Source organism: Lotus japonicus, chromosome 4 (genome assembly GCF_012489685.1).
Source record: "Lotus japonicus ecotype B-129 chromosome 4, LjGifu_v1.2".
NCBI lineage: Eukaryota > Viridiplantae > Streptophyta > Magnoliopsida > Fabales > Fabaceae > Lotus > Lotus japonicus.
Window position 1 is genome coordinate 73,460,994 of NC_080044.1, and position 11,587 is coordinate 73,472,580.

An 11,587-nucleotide genomic window follows, 5' to 3' on the forward strand; every position below is an offset into this window, starting at 1 on the left:
GCTGTATTCTTGAACAATTCCAAGTTCGAATGGAGTTTTGGAGATGAGATCTGGTTGTTGTTGTGTCTAGAAAGGATCTGCAAGTGACCAGATATTATGTTTGAAGAAGAATGGAAGGAATGGACTCAAGAATTGAGAGAGAGAGAGGTCGGGTGTTGGAGTGTGGAAAGATTCAGGTTGCCACATTTATTCCCATTATCCACGTGTTTTGTTCTAATAGGAGAACAGTACCAACTGCATATATGGTACTGTAGGTAAGTTTTACCCTTAACTTTGACGAATGAGATGAAGATAAATTCCTTAAAGACGAAAAATGACAAAAAAGAAAGCATCTATTCCCTTTCTATCTCTCACATCTATAGTCTTTTTTCCCTGGTGCATTTCTTTTACATGTAAGAAAGGTATGGAATATTGGGTTACTAATTGGTGGAATACTAAGCAATCCGAAATTTTCTTGAATATCATTCAAGAAAAGAGCATTCTAAAAAAATTCATGGAATTAGAGGAACTGTTCTTCTTGGATGAACTGCTAAAGGAATATTCGGAAACACGTCTTTAAATCCTCCGTACCGGAATCCACAAAGAAACAATTCAATTGATCAAGACGCACAACGAAGATCGTATCTATACAATTTTGCACTTCTCGACAAATATAATCTATTTCATGATTCTAAGTGGTTATTCTATTCTAGGTAATCAAGAGCTTATTATTCTTAACTCTTGGGTTCAAGAATTCCTATATAACTTAAGTGACACAATAAAAGCTTTTTCTATTCTTTTAGTAACTGATTTATGTATAGGGTTCCATTCGACTCATGGTTGGGAAAAGGGTAAAACTTACCTACAGTTCCATATATGCAGTTGGTACTGTTCTCCTATTAGAACAAAACACGTGGATAATGGGAATAAATGTGGCAACCTGAATCTTTCCACACTCCAACACCCGACCTCTCTCTCTCTCAATTCTTGAGTCCCTTCCTTCCATTCTTCTTCAAACATAATATCTGGTCACTTGCAGATCCTTTCTAGACACAACAACAACCAGATCTCATCTCCAAAACTCCATTCGAACTCGAAATTGTTCAAGAATACAGCAGCCAACAAAGAAAGAAATAGATGGGCTAGAGGAGTAGCAGTAATCAGCAAAAAATGAGACGGAGCAGCAATGAATTCCTTCGTCTGGGGAGCCATACGGGACTGGTTCAATTCTTCCAGCAGTGATTTAAACCCAAACACCCACTTGGGTTCCAATTCCACTAATGAGAGGAGTATTGAATCCTTTCTTCTTGCATTGGAGTATTCTTCCCCTTTTTTCTCTGTAACCATGTTTCCACCGAAAATTAGAGTAAATCTCCTCTCTTTTAACTTGTCCTGGCTTTTCCTTCATTTTTATAGACAAGAACATTGGGAATTCAATGCCATAAACCTATGAAAGAGGATTTGAAACTTATATTCTCAGGCTCTGGAGTGGCAATATTAGGGATTGCAGAAACATTTGTGTGAATAAATAAGTATCTGGAATGTCAACAAAAAAATGATAACAACAGAGAGCTTTCATATGAAGAAATTGCAATCAAGTAGGGTGATCTTGTAAAATTGGATCTGTAATCTACCATGGCGGTGTCGAGGCTGCTAAAATTTAAGAGCTTGTGCTCTTTCCATGGGCTCCATGTCGTAACGTCTGAGCCAAGCACTTAAATTGACATCCGCGGGCTCAAGGAAAGACGCATGTCGTGGGGCGTGGTAGGGAGATGGAAGGTTGGAGGTTGGAGGAAGAGGGAAGGAAGACGTGTTGCAGTTTCCATGATACGGTGCCAAACAAAAATTAAATGCAATTTCAGGTGTCAATTTTTGATTAAAGAACAGTACCAACAACACCAATGGTACTGTACTTAAGTTTTTACCCTTTAGTTAAAGGTCATGCCATGATGGGAGATATGTCTTTAAATGGTTTCATTGGGAATATCGAAGTAACATCTATATAGGAGTAACTATATTGGATAGAGATGGTGTATATATGTGCACGCGGGACCATTAATTCCTTGTTGCTCATGATGCGGTTTGGTGTTTTTACTTTTTAGGATGAGTAATTAATTAATTATACGTTCATAGTTCATACTCATCTTTAATTTCCATCTAATTTTAACTTGACGAATTAATTAAGTTGTGAGTAGGTTTTTTTCTTTATAGGCAAGTTTTGTGTAATTCTCTGGTCATGAACCTATCTATATCTTCTATATATATAAGTAAAGCACACTTGAACCATTACATTAAATACATTAGTAAAGATTACATTTATTATAATGCAATAAGTAATAACAAATTATCTTTGTAATAAATATATTAAATAATAAGATTAAAAACTGAAAAAAAAAATTGTATTGTCAAAAGCTATTCAACTACCTACATTAAATATTCACAAAAATACCTATATTAAATAATAATAGTTATAATTTTAAAAAAATAACTTGAGTTGACAAATATTAAGAATTGAAGTTAATTAATTATAAAGGATTAATAGCTCTTTTAGTCCCTCACTTATCGCGATTTTGCACTTTTAGTCCCCAATAAAAAAATTAGCACTTTTGATCCTCCACATTGCTTAATTCTTTGCCAAAATATCTCTATTTGAGACTAAAGCGGAAAAAGTGTGTAATTGTGAGGGACTAATTTTGCTAATTATTTTTCTAGAGAGACCTAAAGCGCAAAATTGTGATAAGTGAGGGACCAAAACAGCTATTAAACCAATTATAAATAATATTTATAATTAATTCATTTAGATAAAGTAGATTTAAAATTAATAAATATTTTTTATTAAATAATTATTGATAGTTAAAATTATCATAGGGTAATATTTCTATTTAACTATATATATGATAAATAAATTAAATATATTTAAAACTAAGTTTAAATTAGGAGATATATATTAAATATATATGTTATGCATGTCATGTTAGTTATAAAAAATAATAGAATAATTAAATTAAATTTATTTCTCAAAATAGTTTAATTTTATAATTTTGATTTCAAATATGTTTTCTAATAATATTTAATATGAGTTCATAACCTCCTATGAGGTTTATCGTTGTTGCACTCATCTACAATAGACTAAAAATGTAGTATACAATGAAGTATTTAATAAACTTCCTAAATGAAATTATATTTGATATAGCTACAATATTTCTTCATGGATAAAAAATAACAAGTATTCTTAACCAACTTTCACTTTTGCACATTATTATGGTACACGAGTTTAATAATTTTTTTAACTAAGTCCTTATAATTTATTTGTGTTAACCACATGTATCCTCTACTGAGGGAATCAAGTTCTATCAAATGTAGTGAAAGCTAAAGGTTTATCATAAAGTGCATTCTTTAAGGACGAAATCTCAGGGATCCAAAGATTTAATTTTAACCATTGTAATAGAGAATCATTAGGTTGAACGATTTGTGTTTGTAAAATTGTCTTATGAGGTTTTATAATTTTTTTACTTTCTTTAAAACTATAAAAATTTATCAAATAAGATAAATTATTATCTTAATTCATAAATAAGTTAAAAAATATATGCTCTTACAAACTGCATATTAACTAACTAAATACTCATTATGCAATAAATAATATAGCTTTTATATGTGTCATTAAGAATATGTTTCGACATTAAACTTTCATTAGTCCCATAAAGTTTCAACTAAAAACACTACTTTCATGGCCAAAACATGAAAGCAAGAGATAAATACAACTTTATAAAAGTCGTTTTACTTTTATAGATGACTTTACACAAACACGGACTAAATTATTCAGCTCTAATTATATATTTTCATCGTTTTACATAATATTGAGAGTGCATTACTATTTAAACATATAATTAACAAATAAATTGAAAATAATTTTTATTAACGAAACATAAAATATAAAATATGTGTTTCGATCCCCACACAATACACTCTGAAGGAGGGATGAGAAACCTTAATTATGACTAAATCTCGAATCTGTAGGTATATTCAAAGGGTGACCAGTACCAAATGTTTATATCAAAGAAAAATATACTAAAATATTAGTGTACAATAAATTTTTTACTGAGCTTTAATAATGTAATTACATTACATATATTTATCATATTCTTAACTATTTACTATTCAATAATATTTCATATTACATAAATTATTTTTACAAATAATAGACACATAACTTAAAAACAAACCCGTGCAACGCACGGGTTTAATTTCTAGTATACGTGTATAAGGTATGAATTTAGAGTGTGTTACTATATATCCTCTCTGTTAAAAATAAAAATGTACTCAACAAAATAGTCTTAAATGTATTAGAAGAAACACAAATCTTTGGTCACGTCTTGGACTTGATCAGGGCCGGCCCTGGGCCTGTGCAGGAAGACCCACAGCCTAGGGCCTCCAAAAAGAAGGGGCCCCAAAAAAAACTTCTCATTAAACTTTTCCCAAAAAAAAAATTAGTACTTGTATTCAATACTAGTTCTGTACTTCTGTATTTAAGAGCTTAATTAGCATTGGAATGTGAAAGGTTTCATTGGGTTCTTCTACCTAATTCACTAGATAAGTGGATATTAATTGGTGAACCAATTAACTCTGAAACGGCCCAGGGCGTCCAAAATGTCGGGATCGGCCCTGGACTTGATGAATATTGTAATAAATCAAGACATGAGGTCATGTCAAGTGAACACCTGGATCACAGTTTTGCGGTCGAAAATCAAATGTAGAGAGTATTGGATGTAGGGATGGCAACCGCGCGGGGCGGGGGCGGGGAGCCGCTCCCCGCCCCCACATCTTTCTTTTGTCCCCGTCCCCATCCTCATTCCCCGCGGCGGGGTGAATTTTCACCATGTCCCCATTTCCCATCTCCTCATGGGTCCCCACGAGGATCCTTAACATGTCATTATTAATAAAGGAACATGAGAGTTTCCCCCTTTCTGGTTTAGCACCAACTCATCACTTTGCTTGCTGTTGGATTTTATTGAAACAAATTTACCTGCATTTGAGTGCACTTAATAATTGCTGCTATTGGCAACACCAAACACTTGACTATGTTCCTTTTATATGCTGATTTGTGTGACTGTTACTTTGAAGACTACTAGTTTTTCTTCTATATTTGTTTGTCTTTTTTTAAAAAAAATAAATCAATCACATAAAGTTGGATGTTTGCCTTTTGTTCTATCCAACTCCTAATTCAGAACCCTTCTAGGTATTGCTTTAAGGTATGGACTTGTGGTTATGATTTTATCTGCAACGCACAAGATATATACCCAACTTTTCAATTAACATCAATGATTGCAGTGGCATTTATTCACGCCAATAATGTTTTTACTAGTGTTCTTGGCTATGTGGTAACTCAGTCACCACTGTTGCTGCTTTGTTAAATTACTTGGACTCTAAAACTGTGCCTACAACCAGTTTTGTCCGCACCATGCTTGATTGTGTTCTTAAATCCCATATTCCCATTATTCTGAAACTAATGTTAACATTCTCTTCATTGTGACCATGTGAGACAAAGAGAGGCATGACAGATCAAGAGGACGAAATGGATGATTTGGCTTACTGGAAGAACATAATTTCAGAGCTAGCCTGTGCATGCAATGTGAAAAAGAAGGGGAGAAGAGGGAAGAAGGCTGAACAATGTGGTTTGATAACCTATATGATCATAAGTCAGGGCAGTATCATCCTTTTTCTGATCATTTTGATACTTGATTATTCTGTTTTTGTTGAAGCCGGATAACTCTTGTCTACCCCTATGATAATCTATAAAGTTTCTACTTTTCTTTGGGAATATAAGGCTTATTAAACACCAAATTGTTTCAGTTAAGGCATATGAGGATTTCTATCCTAATAAGTATTTGGAACCAATCCGTTTCTGGGTTAGCCTAAGACTTCTCTGGTTTATTCCTTGACTTTATTATGGTTGCACACATAAAGTCTGTTGCTGGATATATTTGGCATTCAAGTGTCTTCGACTTTTGGGCCTTAAGTTATGTTGGCAGCCTATAGTTCTGACTAGCAATGCATATGACAGCATGTGGGAACTTTCTTGATTCTTAGTTTGCATAGCTACACTTTGATACTATGCTTATCCCTGATTGATCATGCATAATTTTTGGCATATTAGTTGAACTTGGGCATCATTTAAATTGTTGAAAAGCTCACACAATTTTAAGCTATATTAACTTCATTTTCTCTATTAATCAACTTTAAATATGATATTGCTTTTTGCTTAGATTTTGTTTTCTATATTCAAAGTTTCATAAACACTTTCATATTTTACATCAAATGAAGTATGCAATTAATCAGTAAATGCTCTCCATGATGTGAAAGTTTTAATTCTATAAGTCAGCTGACAGCTGACTTATATTTACTAAAGATGTTATTCGTTAGAAAACTTCAGGAAAATTCATTTTTTGGAAGCCCTTGGAGTCTCTTGAGACCCTTTCAGCCAGTTCTGTGTTGTTTCCTCCTTGGCATTATCAATTGTTTTATAAAGCTAACGTTGGATGTTCAAACCAAAAGAAAAGGAGAGGGTTACTTTTTGATTTCTTCTTATGCAAATGCAATGATAATAATTCTTGTTGAGAGTATTAAAATTTCATGTTTTAATGGCTTGTTCCTTTGATCAGATTGAGTTTGCTGGTGATTGCTTTTATGACATTTCATATCGCTTAACACGAAATTACTGCTTAGTTAATTTAGCTTTGTATTGATTATTGCATGGATAGCTTGCTTTTATAAGTCTGCTGCATAACACGCTGGGATTCCCTCGGTATTGCTGCCTAAACGCATGTTCATGACATCAGACTGTTTAAGAATTAATGGCTGAATGTTTTTATCAATGGAATGAATAGAAATTTACTTAATAAGAGAACCTTACATTTGCTTTTGTACAGAATTTTGAACTGATGTTACTCTTCTATTATATGCTTTTACAAAGTGGCACTTGAATCTTACATGCTTATTCAATGGATAGCTGGGGACGAAAAATGGGGGACTTTTTATAATTGAAAGACCAAACAGCGATTGATTTACTAGAACATATATTGTGATGTCTGATATAAGATCCTGGAATATATTTAAGCATGTTCGTTGACTTGTGGGAAAATTGATCTTAAATTTCCTAGTGCCTTTCTCTATGCAAACAGGATAACTTACCCTATGAGGTATGCTGATTTTAATAGTTTAAGTGAAGAGTAACATCTGGAACTGATAATCAATTCATAAACATGGGGCATGTGCTCCTCAATCTTACTCCATTATTTTCTTACTAATTGCTTAGTGGTGTTTTGAGTTATAGCTAAGTTATGCACTACTTTCAACATGTTAAGACTCATAAATGTGTGATACAGGAGCTTTATGAAGGACAAGCTTGAGGAAAGTGAATATCAAAAACCAGCATAACAACTAAAAACGGGAACTAAGACTGCAAGACAAGTAAGCACAATCTCAAAACTAGTTCCATATGATGAATAGTGAAAACTATCATGTTATTAGATGCTTATGAAGAGTTGAACTCTTTGATGTCTTACTGAATTAATTGTCAGTATGTGGGTTGTCATCTTCACTGTGCTGTGTGATTATAGGATAACGAATTGATTTTCAGAAACATGTTAACAATGGATAGGGTTGTATTCTTTCCACACATAATGTATCACAATGAGAAAATATTGCATAAGTGCACACCAGTGACAAAAAAAAATTCTTTAAATAGATTCATTGTCGAATGGTTGTCATTACAAGAAAGGATAATTCACTGGCTCTATAAAGTTTTTGCTGAAATGCTCATAAGGAGATGAATTTAGCTTTGATGCTTTGTTTGAATGTTTTACTTCATGCAATATTGAAATGTGTAACATGTTCTCTTTTCAATTTATATCAAGTGAAATTTCTTAGAACATCTAAAAATGGTGTTGCTTTTGAAAGTCCTTAAGAGGATGTTGATTTCGTTTCAGTTTTCAAAAAAGAGAGAGAAGGAGAGTGGTTTGATTAATCTGAAAGTAAAGTTATAGAGAATGGTGTTGTTGCAGCTCCATTATTGTGTAACAGTCTCTTTATTATGCTTGTTATGGATTGGAACTTCGAGAAGAGAATAAGTGGTTGACAAAGTGGTTAAGTCTTTACACTTTATGTATGAAGTTCAAATGATCATGTATCTTTTCTCAAATTAATTAGTGGAATGTGAAAGCATGTGGCTTTAATCTTTTTATAAAATGTTGGTGAGCTCCATCTCTTGCAATGTACATTATGTTGATATGATATACGTAAATGTTAGAAATAACCAATTTGGCACGCTGAGTTTGCATATCTAATAAGCTGACTTTGATTGTTTGTTCTAAAGAATATTCATGATGCTTCTCTTCAAATGTGATTACCAAGAATTAACATGTTTTGGGAAGATCAATTCCAGTATGCTGTAACTTTAATGACATATTCTAAATTTCCCTCATACCAAATATCATGTGATATCAAAGAGAAGTTGTTGAGCTCGCCTATAGCATGTTGTTGACGAGCGTGAGATGGGCGGGCTAAGTGACATCTTGATAAGCAAATAGGTTGAGGAAAGGAAAAGGAAGATGCAGTTGAGGCATCCTTTCCTGTTACAACAAGTTGTAACATGATATATCAAAAAAAAAAAAAAAAGAAGAAAACAAGAAAATTGCAGTTATCTTGGGTCGCCCATGGGTGGGAGTTGATTCTGTTTGTTTCCAAACTATAGTGCGCAATGACAAAATGTCAAAGGTACAAGCTATCACGTGTAAGACTTTCGGAATAAGAAAGCGGCACACTGAGCATACATAGCCTTGGCAATTCTAGTGGCCACTAGAAACCAAGCCCCGTCTGTAAAAGGACTAATGCCAGTAAAATGTGCCTAAGCCTTGAGTAACCTCAAGCCAACTAAGCAAGCCTCGCCCTGGCAAGCATAAGTCTCAGTAAGATATATAAAGCAAAGACAAAAGTTCACAAGTTGAGAAAAATAAAACTTTCATTTCATTCAAGAAAAGGGGCGAGGCCCATTACAATGAAACAACCGAAAGGAAAGTCAAAAAGGGTGAGGCCCATTACAAAAAAATGACTAAGCCTCACCACGGCGAGCCAATCTCGGTAAAAAAAAAAGAGAAAAAAGAAAAGAAAAGAAAAGAAGGGCGAGGGGTTTGAATTTCTTATTGCAGGTGATACTCAAGTGAAATAAAGCTGTTGTGGAAAAGGCGGGCAAAAGACACGCCCAATTTCCAAAGAATGGACGTACTCATTCAAAAGGAGGCGACCTATAAGAAAGGGAAGCCGATGCAAAATAAAGCATAGTTTGGTATCTTCTAAACTTTACACATTTTTGCATTTTCTGGAATGACTGAAATATGGTTAAGTTCTTAAAAGAATTGTTGTTTAGTTCAAGGTGACAGGATTAAAGAATATAGTTATTCACGATTAAAGAATATAGTTATTCACATTTGATTGTTTAAGTAACTCTATGACATGTAATTTTCAATATACAAGTTTTCTTGTTCATTTAAGATGGAGGAGAAAGAAAGAGCAACGCCCAGGGCGTTCAAAATATTATGATTCGCCATAAATAGGCGATTAAGCATGTTGATTATATTTGTTGGAAAAACTAATCATTGCTTTCTAGATTGACACATGTGAAAGATAGGTAACAGGTCATACAAAGCGTGACAATATACTTCTGAAAGGCGAGCATGACTTGAGGCGAGCATGATTGGCGAGCTCCATGGCAAGTCGTGAAAGGCAGAAGGAAACGATGGAGAGTCGAGACTGTTAAGACACTCTGCCTTCATGCTTCAGGCGCAGTGTCTTGTGGGCTGGTCAGATACTCCCCAGACGTGATTTCATCATCCGGCGGGCAACCTCTTCAGGCGTGGACGATTCGACATCGCTTATGATTATTAGTCGCCCCTTATGGCGGGTTGTATGTTTATTATGCCGTTGTTGGCACTTACTTTTATTAGTTGCCCCTTGCGGTGGGTTGTATGTTTATGACGCCATGTGTGCGACCTATATGCTTTATAGAGGGCGAGCTTCATTGCCCAAGTCGAGATTACAACAATGTAGACTGGAAGGCTAGTTGTGGGGGGACATCCTGGGGTATTGGTCGTGACCGTCAATCAAAGGGTTATCTCTATAACGAGTCATCCAAGGGCGGCATATGTTCGCTAAGACTTGAGGCAATTAAGACACTTTGCCCTCATACTTCAGGCGCGTGTCTTGTAGGCTTGTGGATTGGGCGGGACCTGATCATGATAGGACCCGCCCCAAGTTAGAGCTTGGTGTGACTATAGGACGGCTAGGCGAGACCTCTTTAGGGCGACCAACTCTCTAGGTCGAGGATTTATGAGGCCCAAAGGCCCAATTAAGCTAGCGTTAGGATTTTAGACCACCCCACTATAAAAGGGGAGGTCACTCATTGTAAAAAGGATCTTTCCATTATTATATTACACTTTTATTTTCTATTAGCTTTGTCTGCTAGGGTTTTGGATTAAGGTTTCTTCTCCATACCAAATCTAGATCCAGAACAGTAAAATACCCAAGTTTTAGCAATGAATTTATAGATTACAAGTGACAATGCAACTATATTAAATTCAAGATAATAAATAATAAAATTTAAATAAAATTCATCACATAATGTGTGAAGTCTACAAAATGAACCGTAAATTAAAACATTCAACTCAAAAAAATTGAAGCCCAACACCCTAAGTATTCTTTCGAGCATTCAACTCATCTAAAAAGTGAAGTCTGTATCATAAGTAATTCAATATTTATAAGTGTATTATTGTATTTTAACTTATATACGGGGCGGGGGCTCCGCAGGGCGGGGAGAGTGATACTCATCCCCGTCCCCAAATTCTTATCGGGGGGATTTTCGTCCTCGTCCCCATCCCCATAGGGAAAAATTCCCCAAGGTCTGGGCCCCAAACAGGGCAGTCCCCACGGGTATCCTCATCTTCAGGTGAAAATTGTCATCCCTAATTGGATGTTATCGGCTTAAGAAGATACTAATGTTGGCCTTATAGTTATTGGGCTTTGCCCAAGTGAAGACAGGGGATTCTGATCGGGATTTTTTAGAAAGAGAATATTTCAAATGGGCTCATAGGAAAAAAACTAGGAGATTGAAGAAAAATTAATTTGTCCAAAAAAAAAATTTAATTTAAGATGCAACGAAAGTTATGATTCTGATGCTATCCACCTGGTGCCCAATTGCATGTCTCTTACTGTCTTACATGATCAGCAAATGGCTGAAGAAAGCAGGGCTGAGGAAATTTTTACAGCTATATTTGCAAATGGTTTGGAAGGAGCAGAAAATTAAAAAGCATTTACATCTTTTTTATGGAAAAGAAGAAGCAATGAATAAAAGAAGAAAAGGTCAAAAAAAATTAAAAGGAAAATCTAATGCGACCTTGCAAGGGCCTATGTCAACTCTATCCCATACGAAGAGGTTCTAGAAATCGTGGATGATTCTTTAGAGCAATGGGCCGGGATCAAGCATATGTGGAGATGATGGTATTAGACTATTAGTGTCATGCATGCATTATTGTCAAATATACAATTCAAGCGTTGTAGA

General features: G+C 34.7%; 1 pseudogene; it reads left to right on the forward strand.

The window, feature by feature from the left end:
• Window positions 1-298: 298 nt before the first annotated feature.
• LOC130714770 (chloroplast envelope membrane protein-like) lies at window positions 299-1,749 on the forward strand (annotated as a pseudogene).
• Window positions 1,750-11,587: the final 9,838 nt, after the last annotated feature.